The following is a 27282-nucleotide window of genomic DNA, read 5'->3' on the forward strand; positions in this document are numbered from 1 at the left end:
TCACGTTTCCTTTGAGCTGCTTCAATTCTGCCTGGCTCATAGATCACAGCATCATCTCTGATGAGCGGACCTGTACCAGTGTCTCCCATCCTGGACAATTAATTCTAAAGTTCTTGAGAGAGACCTTCAGGGTATCCCTATAATGTTTCTTCTGACTCCCTTGTGAGCACTTGCCCTGTGGGTTCTTCATAAAATTGTCTTTTTTGGGGGGTAAGTATATATTTGGCATTCTAGTCATATTGTTAAGAGAAATCCACAAGTTTTTTCCCCCCTCCACACCTTAATATCACAACTCTTTCCACTCTATCCTGATGCAATGGATTTTTTTTTTTTAGTTTAAATCTGGACCTTATATTTATCCCCTTAAAATTTCATTTTAGATATGTCCCACCATTCTAGATGGGTGGACTCTTTGGAGCCTGATTTTGCAATATACTACTATTTGGACCCCATGCCAGCTTTTTAGTTACTTGATTTCATTATCCCTTCAAGGTGTCATCTTTTGTCTCTTCTGCTACATACTCCTAAAAGATGCCGTCTTTTCTTGTTCATATGCTTCCTGCCTTCCTCTTTCCTTCTCAACCTTTCATAATCTGGTTTATAATCCTAACACTCATTTGAAACTGTTCTCTTATCACTTATTTGTTGAATCTTAAATCATTCCTCATTACAACTTTTGACAATATGGACCATCCCAATTTGCAAGATTTCTCTTTTTCCCAAGTTTTCATGACACTGCTCTCTCCTTGTTCTCTTCCTATATCTCTGTTGACTTCATGGTCTCCTTTGATGGATTTTCATCTAGAAACTTCTCCTTGAGTCTGAGCAAAGGCCAGGGCTCTGCCCTGGACCCTTTATCTTCTTTCTCTATCTTCTCTCTTGGTATATCCTCAGCCCCTATGGGTTCAAGCATCATTTTTAAGCAGATGACTCCCCAATCTACATATCAAATCCTTATCATTCTCCTGAACTCTAGTTCAGCATCTAGAACTGTTTGTAGATAATTTCTTCTTGAAAGCACCACAAGTATCTCACACTCCACATGTTCAGAGCAGAACTCATTCTAATTTCCCTCAAACCCATTCTTCCTTTCTCACTATACCCATTTCTCCTGAATGTCCACCATCCATTCAAGCAGATTTTCACCCAGATTCAATCTTGAATTTTCTTTCTTTCTCTTAATCTCACATATCTAAATGGTTAGCAAGCCTTTTCAACTCTCCTTTCAAGAAATGGCTATCATTCTCCTTTTTATTAATTTAATCATTATCCTAATATAAGCTTTCATCCTCTCTTATTTGGAGTACTACTTTTTTAGTTTTAGTCCATTTCTTTGTGATCCCATTTGTGGTTTTTACTTGACCAAAAAATGATTTGCCATTCCTTCTCTAATTTATTTTACAGGTGAGGAATTGAGACAAGTAGGGTTAAGTGACTTGCTCAGGATCATATAACTAAAAAGTGCCTGAGGTTGGGTTTGAACTCTTATGTCCAGGCCCAGCAGTCTATCCTCTATGTCACCTATTGTAGTAGTTTTCTAATTGGACTCCTGTTCTCTAGCCTCTCTATAACTCATTCTTTAAATAGCTGACATGGTGATATGCCTAAAGCATAGGTTTGTGTGTATCTCTCATTCTTAAATTTGTTTTCTGTAAACATCGTATTGTTGGATTCTGATTTTTAATTCATTTTGCTATCCATTTATATTTTAGGGGTGAATTCATCCCATTCACATTCACAGTTATAATTACTGTTACTGACCCCAATAGCCATCACTTCTTCAATGGCTTCTCTTTGCCTTTAGAATAAAGTATAATTACTCTGTTGGTTTTTTTAGTCTTCCTTTTTTTCCCCTTTTTTTTTTTAAGATTTTTCAAGGCAATGGGGTTAAGTGGCTTGCCCAAGGCTACACGGCTAGGTAATTATTAAGTGTCTGATGTTGGATTTGAACCCAGGTACTCCTGACTCCAAGGCCAGTGCTCTATCCACTGTGCCACCTAGCCGCCCTAAAGTCTTGTAAAGTCTGGCTCCAACCTATCCCATCTAGATCTATCCCACATTAATCTCCTTTATGTACTTTGTGTTTTTGCTTAATTTGTTGCCTCTTCATGAAATTTCACATCCTGCTTCAATGTCTTTGCTCAAGTTGTCTTCAAGTATGGGATGCTGAATCTTAATAATTTATATACCTTCTCCTATGAGAAACCTTTGTCATTAGCGATCCTACCAAATTTTTCTTTAATTTATTTTGTAATTATGTTGCATTTACATGGGTTCTTATTTATCTCTTAGTATATTAAAAGTTTCTTGAAGGGAGAGATTGTACCATTTTTGAATTTGTGTATCTAGTGTCTAGCATGATACCCATTTCATAGTAGGTATTTAATAAATGATTGTTGAATTGAATTACTTAATTCATTCAATAACTTGCTGAAAAATGGTGAGCCCGATGGGGCAGAGTCAGTCCAGAAATGTTCTAGAGACCTCACCCCCAAGTTTACTGAATCCATTAATTAGTGTTCCTTGACTATGGTTTTCAGCTAACTATGGGGTTACCTAATTATACTTTCATTCAGCTCACATTTTTTCTATCTTACTCATAATCACAAGGTTATTGAATTCCTTGTAGAAATCAAGATATCATATTGACATTTCCCCAAAATATTAGACTAGTAATCCTATCACAAAAAGAAATGAAATGAGGTTAAATTGCTAATTCTTATTTTTGTTGTTATACAAGGCAATGGAGTTAAGTGACTTGACCAAGGTCATACAGCTAGGCAATTAGTAAGTGTCCAAGGCTGAATTTGAACTCAGGTCCTCCTGATTCCAGGGCTAGTGCTCTATCCACTGCATTACTCAGCTGCCCCTAGATTGTTAATTCTTGATAAAAAAGGCTTCAGCTTTAATAGTTAACCCACTGTGTTACCCTAGGGATGCTTCTCACTTCTCAGGGTCTTGGTTTCCTTTTCTGTAAAATAAATGAATTATTAGATAACCTATAAGATTAATTCCAATTCTGAACCTTGGACTCAGGTACTCAGGTGGATATAAATTAGAACTACTGGAGATATTTATGCCCAAAAATACCTCAAGGAGGGAACAATTTTGTAGAGTAAAAAGAGTCAGAGGAATTGAGTTTATCATAGTTTTGCCTCCTTACTACCCATATGACATCAATTAATCCCCAAAACCTCAGTTTTTCTCATCTAAAATAGGGGAGTTGAACTAGTTGGCCTCTGAGATCCCTTGCAGCTCCCAAGTCCTCTAAGGTTCCTGGTAGCTCTAAACTGATGACTTTGTGTTTAGAATATCAACTTTGTATGTTGATTGGATTATACATAATACTGTATAACTTGATATAGATGCCGTTCCTGTTATTAGAATTGTAATTGTTCCAAACAGACATCATTATCCTCCCTCCAAACTTCTATCTCCTTCAAAGTATATCATTTATATTGAGAGTACAATTAACCTTTCAGTCAAATGAAGCATGGGTGACTTGACTCTTCATTCTCCTTCACAACTCATACACCCAGCATTTAAAAAAATATTTCATATTTTATTTTCCCTGGTTGTGTGTAAAAACAATTTTAACAATTTTTTCAAACTCTGAGTTCCAAATGCTCTTCCTTCCTCCCATCCCATCCCCACCGCAGAAGCATGCAATTTGATATAGTTATAAATGTATAGTCATGGAAGGAAAACAGAGACCACCCCAAAAACCTCAAGAAAAATAAGGTTAAATTTTTTTTTAAATTTTTAAATTTTTAATTTGTATTCAGACACCATCAGATCTTTCTCTGGGGAGAGATAGTATTCTTTATCTGAAGTCTTTCAGAGTTGTATTGGGTCATAGTATTGCTGAGAAAAGGTAAAACATTCATAGCTTATCATGCTACAATATGACTGTTACTTTGTATACAGTACTTTGCATCTGCTCATGTAATTCCTTCTAGGTTCATTCTGAGAGCATCCTGCTCATCATTTCTTATAACAGAATAGCATTCCCATATCATCATACTATAATTTGTTCAGCCTTTCCCCAACTGATGGCTATCCCCTCAATTTCCAATTCTTTTCTGCCAGAAAAGAGCTGCTATAAAGAGCCTTGTGTATAGAGGCCCTTTTCATTTTTGTTTTTCATTTCTTTTGGAATACAGATCTAATAGTTCTACCCAATATGTTTAAGTCTTGCCTATTCTCCTCTCACATTTCCTACATCCTTTTTTCTTTCCTAATCCAAATCCTTGTCATCTTCCAGTCTCTCCTATCTCTAGTCCATCCTCCACTCAACTCCCAAAATAATCTTCTTCAAGTATTAGTTCTGATCATGTCACTCTCTTGCTCAAAAACATTCAATGGCTCCCTACTGCCTCTAGGAATAAAATAAAACTATTTGATTTGATATTTAATATCCACCATAATCTAGTTGATTTTTCTGGATTTATTTCTATTACTCTGCTTCATGTAAGCTCTATTCCATGAAATGAATGAAATGGGCCTCTATAACACAAGGCTCTTTATAGCAGCTCTTCCTAGTCTGTTCTTCTTTCCTTTTTCTTTCTTTTTCTTTTTTCTTTTTTTTTTTGTTTTAGGTTTTGTGCAAGGCAAATGGGCTTAAGTGGCTTGCCCAAGGCCACACAGCTAGGTAATTATTAAGTATCTAAGACTGGATTTTAACCCAGGTACTCCTGACTCCAAGGCCGGTGATTTATCCACTACCCACCTAGCTGCCTTCTTTTTTTAGTTTTTGCAAGGCCATGGGGTTAAGTGGCTTGCCCAAGGCCACACAACTAGGTCTGTTCTTCTTTCCTAAACTCAGTTTTCTGTCACTCATTTCTTTGCTCAGAAGGTTCTCTCCCATGCTTGAAATACTCTTTTAGATTTCTTCAAATCTTAGGCCAGATCCCAGGACTTTCTCACTCCCCTATCTATTATTGCTTTCTCCCTTCTCAAATTATCTCGTATTTACTTAAACTAATTACTTTTTCTTTCCAGATAATTGCCTCAGCATTCTATTACTGAATATTTTAATTGAAGGTTCATAGCAAGTATTTTAATTGTGCATAGAGCAGAACCAACAAAAATTAATCTGTTATTTTGGATTATATGTGACTTTGAGGCATACATTGTAGGAGAGCTGGATTTTTAAACCTAGGATTGATAATTATTACAATTTCTCAATCTTCCTTGAAGTCATTATCCAACTCTAGGGTTTTTGCTTTTTAATCTCTTTTGTAAGGAAGGATGGTTTAAAGCAAACTTTTTAACAAAGCCATTCTAAAATGCAATACAATCAAAATTCCCATATGTAACTCACTTTCAAATTTACCAACTGATTTCCTCAAGTCAGGTGTGAGGGGATTGGCAGTGAAATTATAGGAATCAGTCATTTGCCAGAAGGCATCTATAAACTATAGGATTGGAACTCAGGTCTTTTGATTCCAAGTCCAGGGTCTGCCCTATTACCTTTCAATTGTTTCTCAAATATTATATAATTTACCCATTCCAATATTCAGAGAAAAAGGCATTGAGTGCATAGTTCTAGACAAGTAGGTAGTATGGAAAATCCCTGGACCTGAAGTCAGGAAGGTCTAAATTCAAATCTTCCCTTAAATACTGGTAGCAGTGTGACTTTGGGCAAGATACTTCCTTTTGCCTCAGTTTCTTCAGCTCAGAAATGGGGACAATAGTTTTAAAACCCTAGAGGCTGACTATGCTAAGTATTCTTATTAAATGATAGTATTCTATTAGAAAGGCTAAGTAGTATTCTTGCCATCATGGGCAAATATGAGATTTACAATGCTCAGATTAAGAAAAATTAATGGAAAAGGGATCTTTTAAGGCTCATGGAGACTTTCCAAGAACTGTTGCTTTGAACTTGAGAAAAACAAAGAAAAGCATGAAGGGAAGAGGGTGTTCAGTCTGAGCTTGGTCTGCCCCACGTGGGCTTCTGGATCCCTTTATTGGGAGGACAGGTGCAGGGGGTCATGACGTCAGAGTTCATGGGCCCCAACTCTCTATCCCTGCTAAGCAGATCTGAAGGGTTTTGACTCTCGAGTTCCTCCCTTCCATTCCCCTCATACTACATATTCTAGCCTAAACCATCCCTCCTTCCTCCAGGTGCAACAAAGTCAAAGTGAGAAACCCTCCTAGCCACAGGCCTGGGAAAAGAGTTAACTTACCTGGGAGGGAGGTCAGATCCACTGAGGAAAGGAGAGGCTTTGGCTGCCTTGCCTTTGAGCATTCTCTTTTCCTGACAGATGTCCTTCTACAGCCTCATAAAGTCCAAGAAGCTGTTAATTATTACTCTTACTCCCAACAAGCTGGGGCGTGTTGGAAACCTGAGACACTCCCCCTGGCTCAGTGGTGTTGGGAGTGTTTATTTTCCTGGAGAGGAGCAGCTGATAGGAATACTCCCAAGCACACACCTGCAGGAGAGGTAAATTGACTCTCTGGTTAACTCTTTAATGATTCTTTGCAAACTGATTCTCCTATCTGGGCTGGATTCTCCCAAATAACCTCTCTGGACAGGAGATCACTTTTATGTAATATTTTCAGATTCCTCCCAATAATCCTAGGGCCTAGGCAGCAAGCATTTTTCACTCTATTTTGCATTGATTGAAAGTGACTCAGAGGTTATTTCCTTCTAGTCACCCAGCCTGCAAGGTATGAAATCCAAGGGCAAGTTTTCTGATTCCAAACCTTTTCATCTTACAATAAAGTGACAATGATTGAAGCTGAAAAGAATTCTCCCTTTTTTTTCTCCCCAATTTAAATGAGCTTAATTTGAATCCCTCTCTGCTCCCCAGGAGATATTAAAGGAGAAGAAAATAAGAATGTGATTCAATTGTGTTGGATTGAGAGAAACAGGAATCCTCTCACTTCCATTGTACTTCTAAGTACAAAAGGAAGATCAGAAAAGATTTGAGATCCAGAAATAGAGAGTGTTACTCAATACAGTATTCTTTTTGTTTCTTCTGGACCCTTAGATTTCATTTTTCAGCCCTTATCACAGTGCCTGACTGTGTAAGTTGGGAAACTCCTGGGGTCAGAACTCCATTTTTTCCCCTATTCCTTTTGGATTTAATGTCAATTTCATCACCTTAGTAACTTCCTACATGAAGCACCATAGATAAGATGTTTTCTACAATTGGCTATTTTTACCCAAGTAATCTCGAAACTCTTACCAAGAATCCAGTTTCTTCACATGACTGGTCAGTCAAAATTGTGTCCTGGTGCCTGTGGGATTCACATATCACAGGAAGAGAATGGATGAGACTTTAAAATAATAATTATTATAGCTTACACATACACATTTTTAAAATAAATTAATATTTTATTTGTTTTTCCAATTACATGCAACAGCAATTTTGACCAATTTTTTTTGGCAGGATTTTGAGATTTACAATTTTCTCCTTCCCTCCCTTCCCTCCTCCCTCCCCCAACAGAAAACAATCTGATATACATTCTGTATCTTTTAACCATGCTAAACATAGATTGATACTGAATAATATACACATTTTAATATCAATAAAACACCACAACAACCCTCATAGGTGAATGAAACAAGTATTCTTACACCTCCTTTAAAAATGAAACAGACATATTGTGACCAAATAATTACAGTTCACATAGCTAGATCAGAATTAGAATTGGAACTTAGAGCCATCAACTTTAAATTCAATATTTTTTTCATTATGATCACAGCATGGATAGTAGTGAAAGAAACATTCCACCAGGCTATATTTAAGGTAATATTTATAAAGCGCTTGAAGGTCTACAAAGCCCTTTGCAGATATCTCATTTTATCCTAACAGCTCTGTAAGGTGGGGGTGCTCCTTGACCACATTTTACAGATTTGAAAGCTGAGGCAGAAAATAGTTAAGTGACTTGCCTAAATCATACAGCTTGGGGCAGCTAGGTGGCACAGCAGATAGAGCACCGACCCTGGAGTCAGGAGTACCTGAGTTCAAAGCCAGCCTCAGACACTTAATAATGACCTAGCTGTGTGGCCTTGGGGAAGCCACTTAACCCCATTGCCTTGCAAAAAAGATCATACAGTTTGTAAGTGACTAAGGCTGGATTTGATCTCAGGTCTTCCTGAATCCAGGTTCAGTTTTCTATTCATATTTTACCTAACTCTTTATCAGATTGTGGGGTCTTGAACATATCTGTCTCATTACTTACAGATAGTGATGATTTAAAACAGAAAAATTCTGATGGCCTTGATGGGCCATAGCCAGTCAAACTGGAATCTTAGTGACCCATGTATAGCTCCTGTGACAAGGGCATAATTCATAGACATTGAATATAAGGAAAAAAGTCTGTTATGTTACTCACAGTCTCCTTTGGCCTGGATAATCTGACCTTTGACTACAATGTTTATAGACTCTTAAGTCACTAGAGTGTTTTTGTTCAAAGCAGATCCTTCATCTTCTGTAACCTATTGTTATCATTTCACTGTTATCAGCAGTTAGGCAATATTGCTTTGAAATCCATTTCTTCAGATATACTTCAAACAGGTTTTCTGATCATGTTCTTTATAGGTGACAGTGTACTAAAGTGAGAGTCTCATTTGGAAAGGTAACAAGAATCCTTTGTTTCAATATTTCCTGAATAGAGAGAGGGAACCTCCTAGGATGTAACAGATGTCTTTGGCCAGTACTTCCCCATCCCTTTGATACTAATGCCTTCCATCTGTGGTTTATTTCTAATTTGTCCCGAATATATCTTGTCTGTACAGTTGCATGAAATGATGAAAAGGAAGGAGGAGGAAGAGGAAAGGGAAATGAGGGGGTCTGTTGTCAGATTAATAATTTCATATTATTATTTATATAATTAATAATCCATAATAATAGATTCCCCCAACAAGAGAGATGAAATATTAGAAAACAGGAAGTTAACAAACATGAATTCAGCCAATCCTACTTGTGACTCGGTCACCATTGCCAATTGATTTTACCTCCTAGATAAGGTTATTTTAGGCATGTATGCTGGGGAAACTGAAAAAGGAAATGAAAAATCTTAAACAGTAGAGTGGAAACTAGAGTTAAAATTCAGATCTGGAAGTTGCCACACAGAGGAAGTCAGACATTCATGAGGGACATGTAAGGCAGAATAGGGAATTGTTTTTGACCTCTAAGTACTTCACTTTTTCTAAATATTAACCCATCAAATTTTTCCTCTGGGGAAAATCCAAAGGTCTATTTTAGACTAGAACACTGAGTTCTGATAGCATTGAAATAAGCACAATGCTTACTTTTCATGAAGAAAGGAATTTAAAGATTCTCCCCTTCCCCATCAAATGAGAAGACAAGTATGTTTCTCATCAAAAATATTCTCAACCGCTCCCTTCCAACTACTTATAGGATCAGTGCTGGTGTTGATAATGATGGAGGGGACCCCTGCCCCATTCAATCAGTTCTGGTGACTTCCTCACGATCAACTCAGTCCTCAGACATTTACTAGCTGTGTGATCCTGGACAAGTCATGTAACTCAGTCTCATTTTTCTCCACTATAAAATGAGGATGGTAATAGTGCCTGCCTCCAGACTTCTTGTGAGGATTGAATGACATAAAATTTGTAAAATACTTTACACTGTGCCTAGTACACAGTTTATATTTAATAATGTGCTTAATACTTTCGTCCTTTCCTTCCCTTTAATCCCTCTCTTCTATCCTCTGTACCTCCTTCCCTTCCTTTCTTCCTTTCTCCTTTCTCTCTTCTTTTCCTTCCTTCCTGTTTTCCTTTCTTCCTTTCTTCCTTTTCCCCATCTCTCCTCCTTTCCTTCCTTTTTAACTCCCTCCTTTCTCCTGTTCCTCCCTCCTTTCCTTCTTTCCTTCTTTCTTTCCTTCCTTTCTTCCTTTTTCTTTTTTCTTCCCTTTTTCTTTCCTTCTCTCCTACTCCTTTCCTTCCTTCTTCTCTCCCTCCTTCCCCCTGTTCCTCCCTCCCACCTTCCTTCTTTCCTTCCTTCCTTTTTTCATTCTTTCCTTCCTTTCATTTTTCTTTTTTTCCTTCTTTCCTTCCTTTTTTCTTTTCTCCTTTCCTTTCTCTCCTCCTCTCTCTCCCTTTCTCCTTTCTTTCCTCTTTCCTTCTTTCCCTCCTTCCTCTTTCCTTCTTTCCCTCCTTTCACCTGTTCTTCCTTCCTTCCTTCTTTTCCTTCCTTCCTTCTTTCCTTCATTTCTTCTTTTTTTCTTTCTTTTCCTCCTTTTTTTCTTTTCTTCTTGCTTTCCTCCCTTCCTTCCTATTTCTCTCCTTCCTTTTCTCCTTTTCTTTCTTTCTTCTCCTTTCCTTCCTTCTTTCCCTCCTTTCCCCTGTTCCTCCTGCCTGCCTTCCCTTTCTCTTTTCTTCTTTCTTTCCTTCATTCCTTTCTTTTTTCTTTCCTTCCTTCCTTCCTTCCTTCCTTCCTTCCTTCCTTCCTTCCTTCCTTCCTTCCTTCCTTCCTTCCTTCTTTCCATTCTATTCCTTGCTATTTCTAGCCCAAGACACTCTCTGGGTAAATTTTGCTGGCTGCCTCTCATTCTTTTCTCCTCAACTTTAACTCCTGGTTTTCCTCAAATTTGAGCTAAAATCCTACCTTTGATAGGAAGCTTTCCCCAAACCTTCTTAATGATAATCTCTTCCCTCTATTGATTATTTCTAATTTACCCTGGATATAACTTATTTGTCAATAGTTGTGTACATGTCACATCCCTGAATCAGACTGGGTACTCCTTGACAAGCTGAGACTGTTTTTTGCCTTGCTTTGTATCCACAGGACTCAGCACAATTTGATAGAAATGGTCTTCTGATCTTCTTCTGTCTCTGCCACAGCCGTGTGGTGTACAGGATGGCTACTCCCATGCAAATAGCCTTTATTCCCATGTTCACATCTTGTCCTATTCTCTTCAGTGACCTCCTACAAATTCTCCAGAGGAGTTTTATTCCAACACCTTTGAGACCTTCTCTGAGTCTCTAATCACTGCATGACCATGAGGGGAACAGGTGGGCTGTCCCTAGCTTATCCCTCACCCTAGCCACATGCTTATCCCTCCCCCCTCCTTTTCCTCTCAAACATCTCTCTCTGATGAAATCTTTTCACTTTTGTGTGTTCTTCCTGGGTACCATGTTGTAGTCTATTCATCTTGCCATTTATATCTCCATTGCCCTTTGGGTAAATCAAGTTGTAAATCACTGGAGACTGGGATGCCATGATTTGCCATCATTCAGTAACACCAGAAGAAAAACTGATGATGGAGAATATTGTTAGGCCCTTTTTTCCAGAGAAGCTTGATGTCATTCACTTACTCCACTGAACAAGCATCTAAAATGGACCTATTATGTGCTGAGAACATGAAGACAAAAAGAAACAATCCTTATTCTTAAAGGGCCTGCATTCTATGGTGGGGGGAGGAGTAAAATGTTGCTCAGTCATAAAGGACAAATTATGTTTAAACAGAATTATGAAGATACAATATATACAAACATAGATAGAGCTAGATGTGAATAGAGTGCCCAGCAAAGAGTCAGGAAGACTCATCTTTGAGTTCACCTGGTCTCAGACACTAATTAGTTATATGAATCTGAGCAAGCCACTTAATCCTATTTGCTTTAGTTTGCTCATTTGTAAAAATGAACTGGAGAAGGAAATGGCAACCCATTTCTTTCCCAAGACAATTCCAAATAGGGTCATGAAGAGTCAGATAAGACTGAAAATTCATATATACATATATGAATATTACATATATTCATATATATGTAAATTTCTCGTATATAGAGGTGTGTGTGTGTGTGTGTGTGTGTGTGTGTGTGTGAAATTCATGGACCCTGGGATAGGGACTCCTGCTCCAGAAGGGTAAACTTAGACTGAATTACACAGGAAGTTGAGGATTTTAGAAGCCAGCAGGTGAAAATCTGAGCACCTTCCAAATAGGAGGGTGGGTGTCCTTGGCAGAAATAATCATGTTGAGAAGAGAATCGATTAGGAGGAAAGGTACCAAGTTCTATTTTGAATATATTCAAGTTAAGTTGCATATAGGATATCTGCAGAGAGGTGCTAGCTGGATTCCTCAAAGTTGATGAGATAATTAAGAGGTAGTATAGAGAAGAAAGAAAAGAAGGTCTAGGTTACTGTCCTGGGAGTAATATTCCTCTATCAAAGTGTTAGACAAGAATGACTCAGTAAAGGAGACCGAGAAGGAACGGCTGACAGGTGGTAGGAGAAGAACCTAAAAAGAGAAGTGTCATGGATATCAAAGGAGGAGAAAATGTCTAGGAAGGAGGGGAGGTCAAGAAAGTTAAGGCCTGAGAAAAGAAAGTAAGATATGACAATTAAAAGACAATTGGTAAACTTGGAGAGAACATTTTCAGTTGACCAGTGATGAGGGAAGCCAGGGTTTTTTTTTGGGGGGGGGGTGGTATCAAATAGCTATTTCGTCCACTAAAAGAGACATTAACAATGTGAAAGATTCAGAACATGTACTAACAAAACTTAAATATAAAATAGTAATTCAAAATTCAGATTATTGATCAGGAGCTCCCTCTTCTTCCCTTCTCTTCATCTTAGAATGCCTTGATAATATTATCATTTTCTTCTTTCCTCTTTCTTTGATCTCTTATAATGAGGTAATTTTTCTCTTTGCCAAGACTGGTCCTTCTACATGTACTCTTCATCTCATCCCATGCCATTTTGTTCAGTAGACTGCCTCTTTAATCATCTGTCTTCTCACCTTAATTTTCATTTTCTCCCTATCCACTATTTCCTTTTGTATTGCATTCAGACTTACCCAACACCTTTTCATTATTAAAATGTCTTTCAATAGAACCTTCTATCCTCTCAAACTAGCATCCTACATCTATCCTTCTTTAAAATTTTTCTGAGTCTAACAAATATCAAATAAAATGAACAATTGAATATATAAAAAATACAGAAAAAAATTAAACATGAAATTTTGAGTCTTGTGCAACTTTCAAATCTATCCTTTCTATTTCCTTTGGCTTTCCTTCTGTTCTTTTCTGTGAACTAAAAAAAATCTTCATTATCTTTTTTTATTTCTTTACCCTTTTTGTCAATTCTGTCACTAGCTCTATTTCCCCCCTCTTTCCCCCACTGGTGCCAAGCAAAACAATGTCCAAGTTAGTCTTTTATAAAAAAGGTATGCCTTGGGGCAGCTAGGTGGCCCAGTGGATAGAGCACCAGCCCTGGCATCAGGAGTACCTGAGTTCAAATGCAGCCTCCGACACTTAATAATTGCTTGGTTGTGTGACCTTGGGCAAGTCAATTAATCCCAATGCCTCAAATAAATAACATTTTTAAAAAAGGTATGTCTCTTCACCTTGAACCCTCTCTACTATAAGGGAATAGATAGCATAGTTTGTCATCATCCTAAATTTTGTAACTTTCAAAGTTATTGGTCTTTACAATGTTGTTGTTATTATATAAATTATTTTCCTGATTCTTCTCACTTCACTCTCCAATAATCCATTCACATTTTTTTCCATGTTTCTTGTGGCTATCTCCTTTAGTAATTTCTTATGATACAATAATGTTCCATTACATTCATATATCATAATTAGTTTAGCCATTCTTCAATCATTGGGTACTCTTTAATAAAAAGAGCTGAGCCAAATATATGTGTATTTGTGGGTTCTTATTTCTTTCTTTCTTGGATTTCTTTGGAGGTTTAGGCCTATTAATAAGTTAAAGGATATGCATAGTTTGCTACCTTTGGATTCAGTTCCAAATTACTTTCAGGAATGGTAAAAACAATTCATAACTCTTACAACAGTACACCTTTTTCCTAATTTAGTTGCATTTATTTTGTTTGTATAAAACCTTTTTAATGTTATGCAATCAGAGTAGTTCATTTTATCTTCTGTGATATTCTTGTTAATTAGGAGGAACTCTACTCCTCTCCATACTTGAAAAAGCTATTTTTTTCTTGCTCCTCTTATTTGTTTGTTATACAACTCCTCATATTTAATTCATGTAAGCATTTGGAGCATATCTTTGCATGTGGTGAGAGTTATTGATCTAGACCTAATTTTTACCAGACTACTTCCAAATTTTCTCAGAAGTTTTCCTCAAATAGTGAGTCCTTCCTTAATAACTGGGATCTTTGCATTTATTATACTCCAGGCTATCAGGTACACTTGCTTCTGATATTATATACCTGATATAATCCTTTGATTGACCTCTTTTTTTTAACCAATATCAAATAGTTTTTTGATAATTATTGCGTTATAGCATAGTTTGAGATCTGCTATTGCTACACTCCTTTCTTTTACATTTTTTTCAATGTTTCCATTGATATTTTTCTTTTTCTTTTTTAAATAAAAGAAAGATTTTATTTATTCTGAATTTTATAATTTTTCCCCCTAATCTTGCTCCCCCCCCAAGGCAGTCTGCTAGTCTTTACATTGTTTCCATGGTATATATTGATCTAAGTTGTCCATTGATATTTTTCAATCATTCCCCCTTAAATTGATTTTTTTGGTTCTATATAGCAATCTTTTGGTAGTTTGAATAAGTATATTAATTAAAGTGGTATTATTATTTTAATTATATTGACATGGTAAACAATGAGAATTAATATTTATTTATCTAAGACTATCTTTAGTCTTAGATAACTGTTTTTGTAGTTTTATTTATATTGTTGTTATGCTATTGGTAGGCAGATTACCAAATATTTTATATATTTTGAAGTTAATTTGAATGCAATTCCTTTTTTCTAGCTCTACCCTACTGAGTTTTGTTCATAATGTATAGAAATATCAATATGGATTATATGGATTATTTCGTATCCTGAAAGGTTACTTAAGTTAGTTCATTTAACTTATTTTGTCTTTTTAGGTTTTCTAGACAGACAATCCTATCTTATGCAGAAAACTATAGATTTTCATTCTTCTTTGCCTGTATTTATTTCCTCAATTTCTTTTCCTTCACTTTTTGCTAAGATTTTGTAAAGAACTACATCAAATAATAATGATAATAAGTGTTTGATCTTTGAGATTAATGGAAATGACAATAATAAGAATTAGTAGTTTGTATGTATGGTGTTTTAAGGTTTACAGAGTACTGTGCATGTTACCTTATCTGATCCTCATAACCCTTGAGGTATATATTATTATCATTATTATTATTCCCATTTTATAAATGAGAAAAATGAGGCAAAGATTTAAACAACTTGCCCAGGGCCATAAAGCTAGTAAGGCAAGTTTACCCTGTTAATCTAGCTTATCTCATTACATATATTACTTGAGAAAATGAGTCTCAAAATCTGAAAGAATTTTGGAAAGAAATTTGTCAGTTCATTTGACAGGGAGAGGAAAAGAGGAGAGAGAGAGAGAGAGAGAGAGAGAGAGAGAGAGAGAGAGAGAGAGAGCGAGCACAGGCGTAAATGACTTTTCCCTTGAATGATGGACTATTGGTTAATTGGCAATTGAGAGAATCATACCTGATATCTAAACTGAAAATAATGTCAGATTACTTTCCCAAGAGATTTTACCTCAAATAACAAAATTTCATTAGTCACAGCTTAAGGCTAGATTATTATTGTTTTTCTCGTGTTATTGTAATAAAAATTAACCATAAACACATAAAAGGATATACAAGCCCTTAAATGTCCTTCTATTATTTTTCCTTTCAAGTTTATCCTGGAGCAGAAATAACTAGAAATTAATAATCACATTTTAGAGTTTCACAAATATAGTGAATACATATAGTTTCTTCACAGCAAAGCATTATCCACTTATTTTTTATTTTTTAGGTTTTTGCAAGGCAAATGGGGTTAAAGTGGCTTGCCCAAGGCCACACAGCTGGGTAATTATTAAGTGTCTTAGACCAGATTTGAACCCAGGTACTCCTGACTCCAGGGCCAGTGCTTTATCCACTATGCCACCTAGCTGCCCCTATTATCCACTATCCACTTTAAAGCAAAATATCAATTCATATCACATCATATCAATTCATAATCTAACAAAATCCAGATTAAAAGAGAAATTAATCTTTTAATGATATAATAGTGTCATCTTTTAGGTGCATTTTTCAAGTTAACAACTTTTCTTATACAATGGTTTCCCTAAAATCATATACAAGAAAAATAAGTCTAATAATAGCATTAGCAATAATTAATTTTAAAAATATAATACATAACTTTTTCCTAATCAAATAATATCCATTGAGTTGAATGCATGCTCTATCCATTTGGCATTCCATACCAATCACCTTTAAAAGCTAATATAGAGTAATTTTACTCAAAAAAAACCAATAATAGTTAATATTTATAAACTACTATTTGCCAGACACTGTGTTAATCAAATAACAATTATTATGTCATTTGATCTTCATAACAACCTGGTGAAGAAGGTGATTTCATTATTCTGATTTTATAGATGAGAAAACTGAGGAAGACAGAGGTGAAGTGATTTGCTCAAGGTCACACAGGTAGTGTCCAAGACTGGTTTTGGATCCTTGCAGTTTCCAAGCCTATTGCCTTATTGACAAATATCAAATGTTCCATTTTTCTGCTTTACCACAATTATACTAATAGGAAAAGACATCTCTATTTAAATAAGGCCATATTGTAACTTAGTTTCAGACAAACTTCAACCAAATTAAATTTTGATTTAAAATCAGAAATAGTAAACATTAAAATATTCAATTTTTCCCCAGGATCAATTGGTATAAGCTCCTCAAATTATGGAGCCTCATTTTTTTTTCAGATAGATCACTTTTTTTTTACCAATATGAACATATTTTTTGTTTTTTTATTTTTTGAATTTTACAATTTCCCCCCAATCTCACTTCCTTCTCCCAACCCCCCTCAGAAGGCAGTCTGATAGTCTTTACATTGTTTCCATGCTATACATTGATCAAAATTGAATATGTTGAGAGAGAAATCATATCCTTAGGGGGGGAAAAAACCCAAAATATAAGAGAGAGCAAAATTGCATAAAATACCTTTTAAATAAATTAAAGGTAATAGTATTTGGCCTTTGTTTAAACTCCACAATTCTTTCTTTGGATACAGATTGTATGCTCCATCACAGATACCCTAAAATTGTCCCTGATTGTTGCACTGATGAAATGAAATGAGCAAATCCACTAAGGTTGCTGTTAGGGTGTACAGTGTTCTTCTGGTTCTCCTCTTCTCTCTCAGCATGAGTTCATGCAGATCCTTCCAGGATTCTCTGAATTCCAATCCCTCTTGGTTTCTAATTGAACAATGATGTTCCATGATATACCAAAGTTTGCTAAGCCGTTCCCCAATTGATGGACATTTGCTTGATTTCCCATTCTTTGCCACCACAAACAGACCTGCTATGAATCTTTTTGTACAGGTGATGTTTTTACCCTTTTTCATCATCTCTTCAAGGTATAGACCCAGTAGTGGTATTGCTGGATCAAAGGATATGCACATTTTTGTGCCCTTTGGGCATAATTTCAAATTGCTCTTCAGAAAGGTTGGATGAGTTCATAGCTCCACCAACAAAGCCTTAGTGTCCTAGATTTCCCACATACCCTGCAACATCGATCGTTGTCTTTTCTGGTCATATTGGCCAGTCTGAGGGGTATGAGGTGGTAAGGGAGATCACTTTTAAAGGTGATGGGTCTCATTTTCCTATTCCCCCCCTTTTTTGGAACCTCTGAGCCTGTAATGATTAGAACAAGGCTTTCTAATGGAACTACAAGGATAGAATTCTAGCATGTTAAACTCCATTTCCATGTTACAAATTTATTTCCAGAATGTCTATTTCATGAATGTTATAGCTTGATAGAATATTGGCTATCTGAAATTGCTTACAGGCACTTCTCCAAAAAGCTCCTCATCTCCTTTTTATCTCAATGAGATAAAAAATGTTTTCAACCACTTTTCAACATTCCATATCCTTACTTCACATTCACGCTCAGTGCAAAAGCCTCCACCTTTTTTTAAAAACACATTACCCATTATCTTTTTTTTTCTTTTTCAAATATTTTTTCTTTTACAATACAAATTAATTGCTAAACTTTTACCTCAGGATTTATATAGTCTATTTTGATTTAAGTGATTTTGTTACTAATTTACCTAAAATGATTTAAATTCAGTTGAAATATTTCAAACTGCCTTCAGTTCTAGTTATGTTCTAGTAGGTGAAATAACTCCCTACAGAACAATAAATATATTTATCACCCTCCAGGAAAAGGAGAGCAGTGTTTTCTGTTTAAGTTTGTATTTACTTTTAATCCTAGCTGCAAACTTCCAAAAAAATCCACTAAAATGTTTTAACAGGTGCAATAATTTTTAAATTATAACTTGAAAATTTACAGTACAGCAATCATTGTTAGTTATAATTTTAAGTCTCTAATTAGTTTATGTTGCCATAAATTTCAGCAAAATGGGGGGGGAGTTCCTTTCTTTTCTTTCTTGTCTGTATTTATCTCTATAATATCCAAGCTAGCCAGAGTTATTAAGGTAAAGAGAAAGATTCTAGCAGTTTTCCTCCACTGAAAATCTAATAAAAAATTTGGGGCAGCCAGGTGGTCCAGTGGATAGAACTGGAGTCAGGAGGTCCCAAGTTCAAAACTGGCCTCAGATACTGGACACTTACTAGCTCTGTGACATTAGGCAAGTCACTTGACCCTGATTGTCTGTATTCAGGGCCATCTCCAGTCATCCATCTGGACCGGGATGGCTCTGGAGAAAAACAAAATGAGGCTGATGACTTTAGTACAATATCCCGTCTCTCCTATCCAATTCATAGTATCACCTCTGTGGCCTTTGAGAATGAAGGACAAGAGTCATCACCCTCTTCAATTAAAAAAAAAGTCAGTGAGAGTAAGGCCATGCTTCTTAGTGTAGATAGTTGGAAGAGTTGTTGTAGGCATGAAACTTCGTTAGTCTTACCCACTTTTCTAAGCTCCCCTTTTTGTGATCAATCTCAGATCTCCAAGAACCTTCTGACTCCTTGTGTCAACTATATGGTTCTAGCACTGTTTGTCATATTAAGGAAAAGTCTATTGATTCCCATGTTTGTATAATTTTTCTAACAAATTTTTTACATTTCCATGGACATTTTGTTAAAACCTTTTAAAAAGCATTTGTTGATGACTTTTATTATTTTTCTATATAAAATATCTATTATGTTAATAAATTTTCTATTATCAAACCAACCCTTTCTTAGAATTCAGAAGGCAGTCAGTTATTTTACCCCCCTTCTTTTAGAATTTAGAACTTTCATTTTTTAGCCCCTTTTCAAATGTTCAGATGGTTTATCTTTCTAATTTTCTCTCGAAATGTTTACCTTTTAAGGTTTTTATTCCAAACATGATTGGTCCATCAGGAATGCTTATGAGTTCTTTATTGTATTAGAAGTCTGGGTTTTTTGAGAAAGTTATTCTTGGATTGCAAGCCTCTGTCATTAATCTTTTGAAATTTTGTATTGCAAACTCTTTTTTGCATTATAGTGGTAATTTAATGTCTGGTTGGTCTTGACTGTCAGTCCTTGGTCCCTACACTTTATTTCTGATTATTTGGAGTACTTTTTCTTTGACACTGAAATTTTTTAGTTTGGTTACAGCATTCCTAGAATTTCTCATTTTAAGGTTATTTTCAGTAGGACTAGTACTTTCTATTTTACCTTCTGGATTTAGAAACACTAATAAATATAATTAGTTTTCCTTTATAATTTCTTGAAAGTTAGTATATAGATTTCTTTTTTTATTTGTTTGGTCATTATCTTTAGGTAGGCCAAACATTCTTGTTCAGTAGTGTCAAACTCAAAAAAAAAAATGGGGACCACCAAGCCATGACAAACATTAAGATGTAGAGTTACCTATGTTTTACAGAACTTATATATATTTTATTGAATGTTTTCCAAATAAATTTTTAAAAATTTAAGGCAGGGGGGTTAAGTGACTTGCCCAAGGTCACATAGCTAGGCAATTATTAAGTGTCTGAGATTGGATTTGATCTCAGGTCCTCCTGATTCCAGGACCAATGCTGTATCCATTGTACCACCCAGCTCCTCTCCAATTAAATTTTAACCTGGTTCAGACCATATTCAAAAGTGTCCCAAAGGCTGTGTGTTTGACACCACTGTGTTAAATTATGTCTTTTTGGTCTATGTAACATACATTTTCCTTATGTCTTTATCAATACCTTACCTCAAATCTTTTGATTTTAATTCATTATTTATACTAAGAGAAAGAGAGCCATGTTGAATTGCTAGAGAGTAATTGTGGAATGGCTGAAAAAATTCTTGGATATAAATGTAGTTAAAACAATTATGCTAAAAGAAATAAGGAAAAGTTAATTTTTAAAAAAGCCTAGAAAAATTGGTACAAACTGATGCAAAATGAAATGAGCAGTATTAGAACAAATCACTTTTGTAAAAATGAACAATTTTGAAAGATGTAAGAACTCTGACAAGATAAATAATCACCCATGATTGCTCCAGAGGAGATAAAGAAGAACATAGCTTACCTCATGTTGGATGAATGTGGAGAAAACAGAAAGCATTTTTGAATGGAACCAATGGGAAAATGTTTTGCTTGATTGTGTTTATACAATACAGGAATTATTTCTTTCTGTGAGTGGGGGACATTGGGAGAGAAAAATGAATTCTTGAAGATTGGAAAATTAAAACAAAATAAGTGAAATATTTCCTGTGTACAAGGATCATACATTCTAATATTTATGTATGTATTTATAGTCATGTCTATACATAACATATCCATACATATTTGTTAAATGTATAAATGCACAGTCTATTTGCACACATATAAACATGTTGTTTCCACTATATATCTATATCTATACCTATACCTATACCTATACCTATACCTATACCTATATCTATAGCTATACCTATACCTATACCTATACCTATACCTATACCTATACCTATACCTATATCTATACCTATAGCTATAGCTATAGCTATAGCTATAGCTATAGCTATCTATGCATATATATATACACACAGATGTATATTATATACGTGTACCTTTTTATATTTTAAATATAAAAACAGGGGTGGCTAGGTGGTACAGTGGATAGAGCACCAGTCCTAGAGTCAGGAGGACCTGAGTTCAAATCCAGCCTCAGACACTTAATAATTACCTAGCTGTGTGGCCTTGGGCAAGCCACTTAACCCCATTGCCTTGCAAAAAAAATAGAAACAGTATGTTTTGGGGAAAGAAGACACTAGTAAACAAAAGAATTCAGAAAAGCTGCATGTAGAATATAGAAATGGAGCCAAATTTTGAGGGAAACCAGGGATACCGAGGAGGTAGAGTTGAAAAAGAGAGCATTTTAGGTATATGAACACCTGCATTGCATAATAATGTCTAACTTAGTTCCAATATCCAACCAGTTTAGCTCACAAAGTTCAAAACTTCAGTTAATATTCTTTTCTTCATTGATTTTCTCTCTCATTGGATATCAGTCTCCATTAGATTGGAATTATTTCTTCCTGAGCTAGAACCAATGAATAGAAGGTTTTTTTTAAAGTTTTTGCAAGGCAATGGGGTTAAGTGGTTTATCCAAGGCCACATAGCTAGATAATTAAGTGTCTGAGGTCAAATTTGAACTCAGGTCCTCCTGACTCCAGGGTTGGTGCTCTATCCACTACGCCACCTAGCCACTCCTGACTGGAAGTTTTAAAGAAGCAACATTAGTTTGAGGGAAGGAAAGCTATTTTAACAAATAAAATTATCCAAAAGCAGATTGAGTTTTCAGAGGAGATAATAAGATCTCTCCTTTTCTAAATGCAATTACCTACTTGTTGGATATGCCACAGAGTGAATTCTGATGTGGGGAGGATTGGGCATTAGATATTCTCTTCGGCCCTTTTTAATCTTTAGATTCTATGATTATATCTCTCCAAATTGGCTAAATGTGACCTATAGTGAGTCTCCAGGTTGTGAATAGATTGTATCAAAGTTCTTTTATAAATTAGGATTTGAAATCCTAATGCATTTTCCAAAGAATCAATAATATAAATTTTATAAATTAGTTCACACACTAATGTAGAGAAAACCATTACCCATAATGTAGCTGAAATACTTCACATTTAGACTGAAAATAGGAGAATGCAGTAGTGGTCTAATCCTAGTAATTACACAAATTGAGAGAAAAAACAAAATTAAATCAGAATGACTCTTAATTTATCTTGAATACTGGTCCCTGCCTCCTTAGGATGTTCTGATCTTTTCAAATGATTAAAAGCCAATTAACAGGCCTGAGGGGAAATAAAAACCTTCTTGAGGAAAGAAGATATGTGATCGGAATATTTTTTCAAAGCAGTAAAGAAAACATCAATTGAAGTCAATCCAAATTTCATATATAATCAAATTCATGGGTTAATTGAGAAATGGGAAAGGGAGTTTGTCATATTGGTCTAAAGTCAGGGAAATTAGCCCTAAATCAAGGGAATGATTTTAAAAGTATTGGAGACATGATTTGTCTCACTAATCTCACCAAATGAAGATGTGAGCTTTTATTTTTTGTGGCAAAGGAACATATTAGAAACATCCCTCTTTTCACTGTTGTGCTGGTGAGGTAGGAGAAACTTTACAAGAGGAAGTTAAGAAGCTGACAGAGATTTTTTGTGGATACTGAAAAGAATTCCTAGTCTTTGAAAAGGCTTTTAGAGGTCATTAACTTTAATTCTTTATTATCTTTATTTACATTTAATAGCTAAAACTTTCCTCCTCTTTCTTAGAAGTATTATATGGTTTGCCTCTCAGATAAAATGAAGGGAATGGATGTTTCATGGAGTAAGTGGTCGATTAGTAGAAGAAAGGGAAAAAGGAAGATTTAGTTTAAAGATCTTTAGGCACACACAGATGGTATAATGGATAGATTTCTGGACCTAGAGGCAAAGAGACCTAAGGTCAAATCCAATCTCAAACGCATCTTTGAGACCCTTGGCAAGTCACTTCACTTCTGTCTGCCTCAGTTTCTTCCTCTGTAAAATGGAAACAATAAGGGTTGTGAAGATAAAAAGACATTTTCAAAGTGGTTTGTAAGCCTTAAAGACCTGTGTCAATGCGAGCTGTTGTTATGATGATGTCAGATGGATTTTACCTGACATGGAATCTACTGAGTGAACTAAGAAGGCTCAGGTGGTTTGGAAGGTATATTTCCTCTTCATAGCCACAAGATGGCACTGTAGACCCAGAATAACTCAACGCATTTTCCCTAACACCACCTGCCTCCTTCCCCCAGGATTGTTAGTGGAATGAGTAGGGAAAGGGAATATGATGTTGTCAGCCACAGAATGCATGGGGACTTTAGCCAGGTACTAGTTTGTACCTTTAATCCAAACTATAAAGTTTTTACAACATCAGGAGATGTTGGCACAGGATGCTATTTAGTTTGTTTCTTCTATAAAAAAGGTGAAAAACTTTTTGAAAATGTATAGCCTTCACTTGAGGATCAATGGATTAGGGAAGAAAAACCAAAAGGTCAAAGAGCAAACTGCTTGAATTTTAAGATAAAGATAAGAAAAGAATTAAATGACAGTTAAAAAGTGAAGGTATCACATGAGGAAAGAATTTAAGCTTTTTGAAAATGACAATTTAAAGAGAAAATTGGATAAAATTTAAAGGAAGAATTTAAAAACTTTATTTCCAGTTTTTCTCAGGGTAAGCTGTGCTCCATCCCATTTATTTCCTAAAGCAAATATTCAGTTGTCAAGTAGACACTGGGTATGACCCTTCAGGTCTCAAATGAATGCTACCATGTGGGTAAGAGGTAAGAAAGGAGGAAGAGCAACAATTCCTGAAAGAGCCTAGAAGATTGTTCTTTAATTGTCGATAGTAGCTCCATTTAAGTTCAAAGAACTTTCTCCATTTAAATTGAAGATGTTGTAGTTTTATAATATCTAGGATTAGGGGTTGGTATCATTCCATTTCTTTGACATAGGACCCACTTATTGGTCCCTGGTACTCGTACTGACTTATCTTTCTAAAATATCACCTGAAATTTTTAATGGAAAGGAAAGACCTACAGAGTTGAGAGGATTTCATTGCTGCTACAGTATTGGATTAATTTCCTATTTTCCCATATTTTTAGACCTCCTTAATTCTTTAATAATCACTTATAATACAGAATAAAATTTAGAGATTAGAGAGGTGAGAGGTGGAATATGATCACAATTTGGTAGTTCACTTCCCAGTCAACTTCATGTCTAAGATCTATTTTTCTCCCTTCCCCTACCAGAACAAGGGGCAAAAGTAGGCTTCCTCCTTTTGGAGTTAAGTTCTCTATGGTAACAAAGAAGTCAGGGACCATAGCTGATCCACCACTCATTCCAAAGCTATCTGGGTATTATTTTGCCTCTCTCCTAAGGGTGGCACCTTCTCAGGAGGATCATCATCTCTAATTGACCCCATTCCTACCTACTTCTTTTTTTTTTAGGGTTTTTTTTGCAAGGCAAACAGGGTTAAGTGGCTTTCCCAAGGCCACATGGCTAGGTAATTAGTAAGTGTCTGAGACCGGATTTGAACCCAGGTACTCCTGACTCCAGGACCAGGGCTTTATCCACTACGCCACTATGACACCCCTCCTACCTACTTCTTATTGTAGGACAGACCCACTGGGGACATTACAACCTCCCCACACTTGTATCCTTGGTAGAAGAACATCTTGGGGAGGAAATAATCTAAATTCCATGCCAATAGGCAAAACTTGGTTGCATAATCCTGGTTATGATTCTGACCTGTAATCTTATCTCTAAAATTTGCTGCAATCTTCTTAAATGAGTATAAAAACAAAAACATGAAAAGTATATGCCAAAAAAACTGTTGCTTAGATGAGACTAGTAGAAAGTCTACATAGAAAATAGCTTTGTTGTTTTAATTCTTGTTTTTTGTAGACAAGAGAAACTTTCATTTATTCCAAAATGACATTCTTTACCCTTTAGACAAAGGTTTTCATCATCTAACATGTTGCTGCAAGCCAGGCATTTGACCATGTAAGCTATTAGGGGACAGATTCTATGAACAGATCTAATGCCAGCTGCAAGGAATATTAATTAGTTATACCATTCTTTCTTCACCAGGCATTTTGCAACATCAACGATTTCTTCACCAACTCGACAAACAATAAGTGTAAGACTGGGCAAACCCCCACCCATGAGTACATGTATGACCATGAACTCAACTTTCCTTATGTGTATTGTTGCCTTATGGCATCATACAGAAGTTACAAGACTTTGAATGCCACACTCATTGTAGCAACTTCCAACTAGTTGACAAAAGGGGAACAATGCTGTAATTTCTGTGGCATCTTTCCAATATATGGCCAATTCTGGAACATTTAGCTCAATGTTTGACGTGAGAAGGAGTCAAAGAGAGAAGTTCCATTGTACATAGCAACAGCAATATTGTAATGATGGTCAACTGTGGTAAACTTAGCTACCCTGATTAAGAATTGGTCCAGGATAGTTCCAAACAATGCAGCATGAAAAATGCTACCTACCTACAGAGAGAACTATTGAATTCAATACAGATTGAAGTATACTTTAAAAATTATCTTTATTTTATTTGTGCTTTCTTTTACAATATGGCTAATATGGAAATGTTTGGCATTTGCTTCCCTCATAATCAAAATCAAATTTGTTTGCCTTCTCAAGGATGGGGGAGTGATGAGAGGGAGGGAGAGAAATATTAATGCAAAATTTTAAAATAAAAGGATTATTTTTACATGAAAATGTGAATATATTTAATGAAATAACTTTAAAAATAGAAAGTTTGCCATTTCTTTTCCTGATACCTCAAATTCTACTTCTTCTGATTCTTAAGGAGTAAATAATATTTTAGAATAAATACATTCCCTCTTTTGCCTTCCAATCTTTCATTCTCTTCCCTATACCTCATCGACATCAAAGAAATGGCATGAGGGTGGTCATTTAATTCTAAGTACAAGGGGAATAATGTCCAGGGGAATAATGGAGCCAACTCTAACTTACTAACCTCTCTCTGAGGGTAATAAAGATGATCGGGATTCAAACTCAGGAGACAAAACAACTTCTTAACAAATGAGCTTAAACAAAAATTCAAAATGGTCACAAGATCCCCAAAAGTTTTTAGAAGAGTTTAAAATGGACTTTAAAATTCAAATAAGTGAGGTTAAGGAAAAATGGGAAAAGAAATGAATAATGAAAGACTAGTAAGAAAATTATGAGAAGAAAGCCAACCAATTGTAAAAAAAGTTCTAAAAACTTACTGAAAGAAATAAATTCCTTAAAAATTAGAATTGGATAAGAAGCTTATGAATTCATAAAACAATAAGAAATAATAAAACAAAATCAAAGGAATGAAAATAGAAGAGGGAAAACATTTCATTAGAAAAACAATTGATTTGTAAAAAAAATTAAGGAGAAATAATATAAGAATTGTCAGACTACCTGAAAATTATGATTTAAAAAAGAATATAGATAGACATTACACTTCAAGAAATTATTTTTTTAAAGAAAGATTTTATTTATTTTTGAATTTTGCAGTTTCCCCCCAATCTTGCTTCCCTTCCCCATCCCCCACAGAAGGCAATTTGCCAGTCTTTACATTGTTTCCATGGTATACATAGATCTAAACTGACTGTGATAAGAGAGAAAACATACCCTTAAGGAAGAAACATAAAGTATAAGAGAGAGCAAGATTACATAATAAGATAACTTTTTTTAAAAAAATTAAAGGTAATAGTCATTGGTCTTTGTTCAAACTTCACAATTCTTTCTCTGGATACAGATGGCATTCTCCATTGCATATACCCCAAAATTCTGCCTGATTGTTGCACTGATGGAATGAGCAAGTCCATCAAGGTTGATCATCACCCCCATATTGCTGTTAGGGTGTACAATGTCCTTCTGGCTCTGCTCATCTCACTCAACATCATTTCATGCAAATCCCTCCAGGCTTCCCTGAATTCCCATCCCTCCTGGTTTCTAACAGAACAATAGTGTGCCATGACATGCATATACCATAGTTTAATAAGCCATTCCCCAATTGAATGACATTTGCTTAATTTCCAATTCTTTGTGATCACAAACAGAGCTGCTATGAATATTTTTGTACAAGTGATGTTTTACCCTTTTTCATAATCTCTTCAGCTTACAGACCCAGTAGTGGTATTGTTGGGTTAAAGGGTATACATATTTTTGTTTCCCTTTGGACACAATTCCAAATTGCTCTCCAGAAAGGTTGGATGAGTTCACAGCTCCACCAACAATGTATTAGTGTCCCAGATTTCCCACATCCCTTCCAACATTGCTCATTGTCCTTTCTGGTCATATTGGCCAGTCAGAGA

The 27282-nt window shown here is 35.6% G+C and overlaps 1 protein-coding gene across 1 annotated transcript in view; it reads right to left on the reverse strand.

Moving 5' to 3' along the window:
• The window catches only part of RASSF6 (Ras association domain family member 6), a 72896-nt gene extending 66575 nt beyond the window's left edge, over nt 1-6321 (reverse strand). The window contains exon 1 of the mRNA XM_074228449.1: nt 6189-6321. The gene's annotated coding sequence lies outside the window, so the exon portion shown is untranslated. The remainder of the gene's footprint in view (nt 1-6188) is intronic.
• Nucleotides 6322-27282: the final 20961 nt, after the last annotated feature.

The sequence above is a fragment of the Macrotis lagotis genome, chromosome 3, assembly GCF_037893015.1.
Source record: "Macrotis lagotis isolate mMagLag1 chromosome 3, bilby.v1.9.chrom.fasta, whole genome shotgun sequence".
Taxonomy (NCBI): domain Eukaryota; kingdom Metazoa; phylum Chordata; class Mammalia; order Peramelemorphia; family Peramelidae; genus Macrotis; species Macrotis lagotis.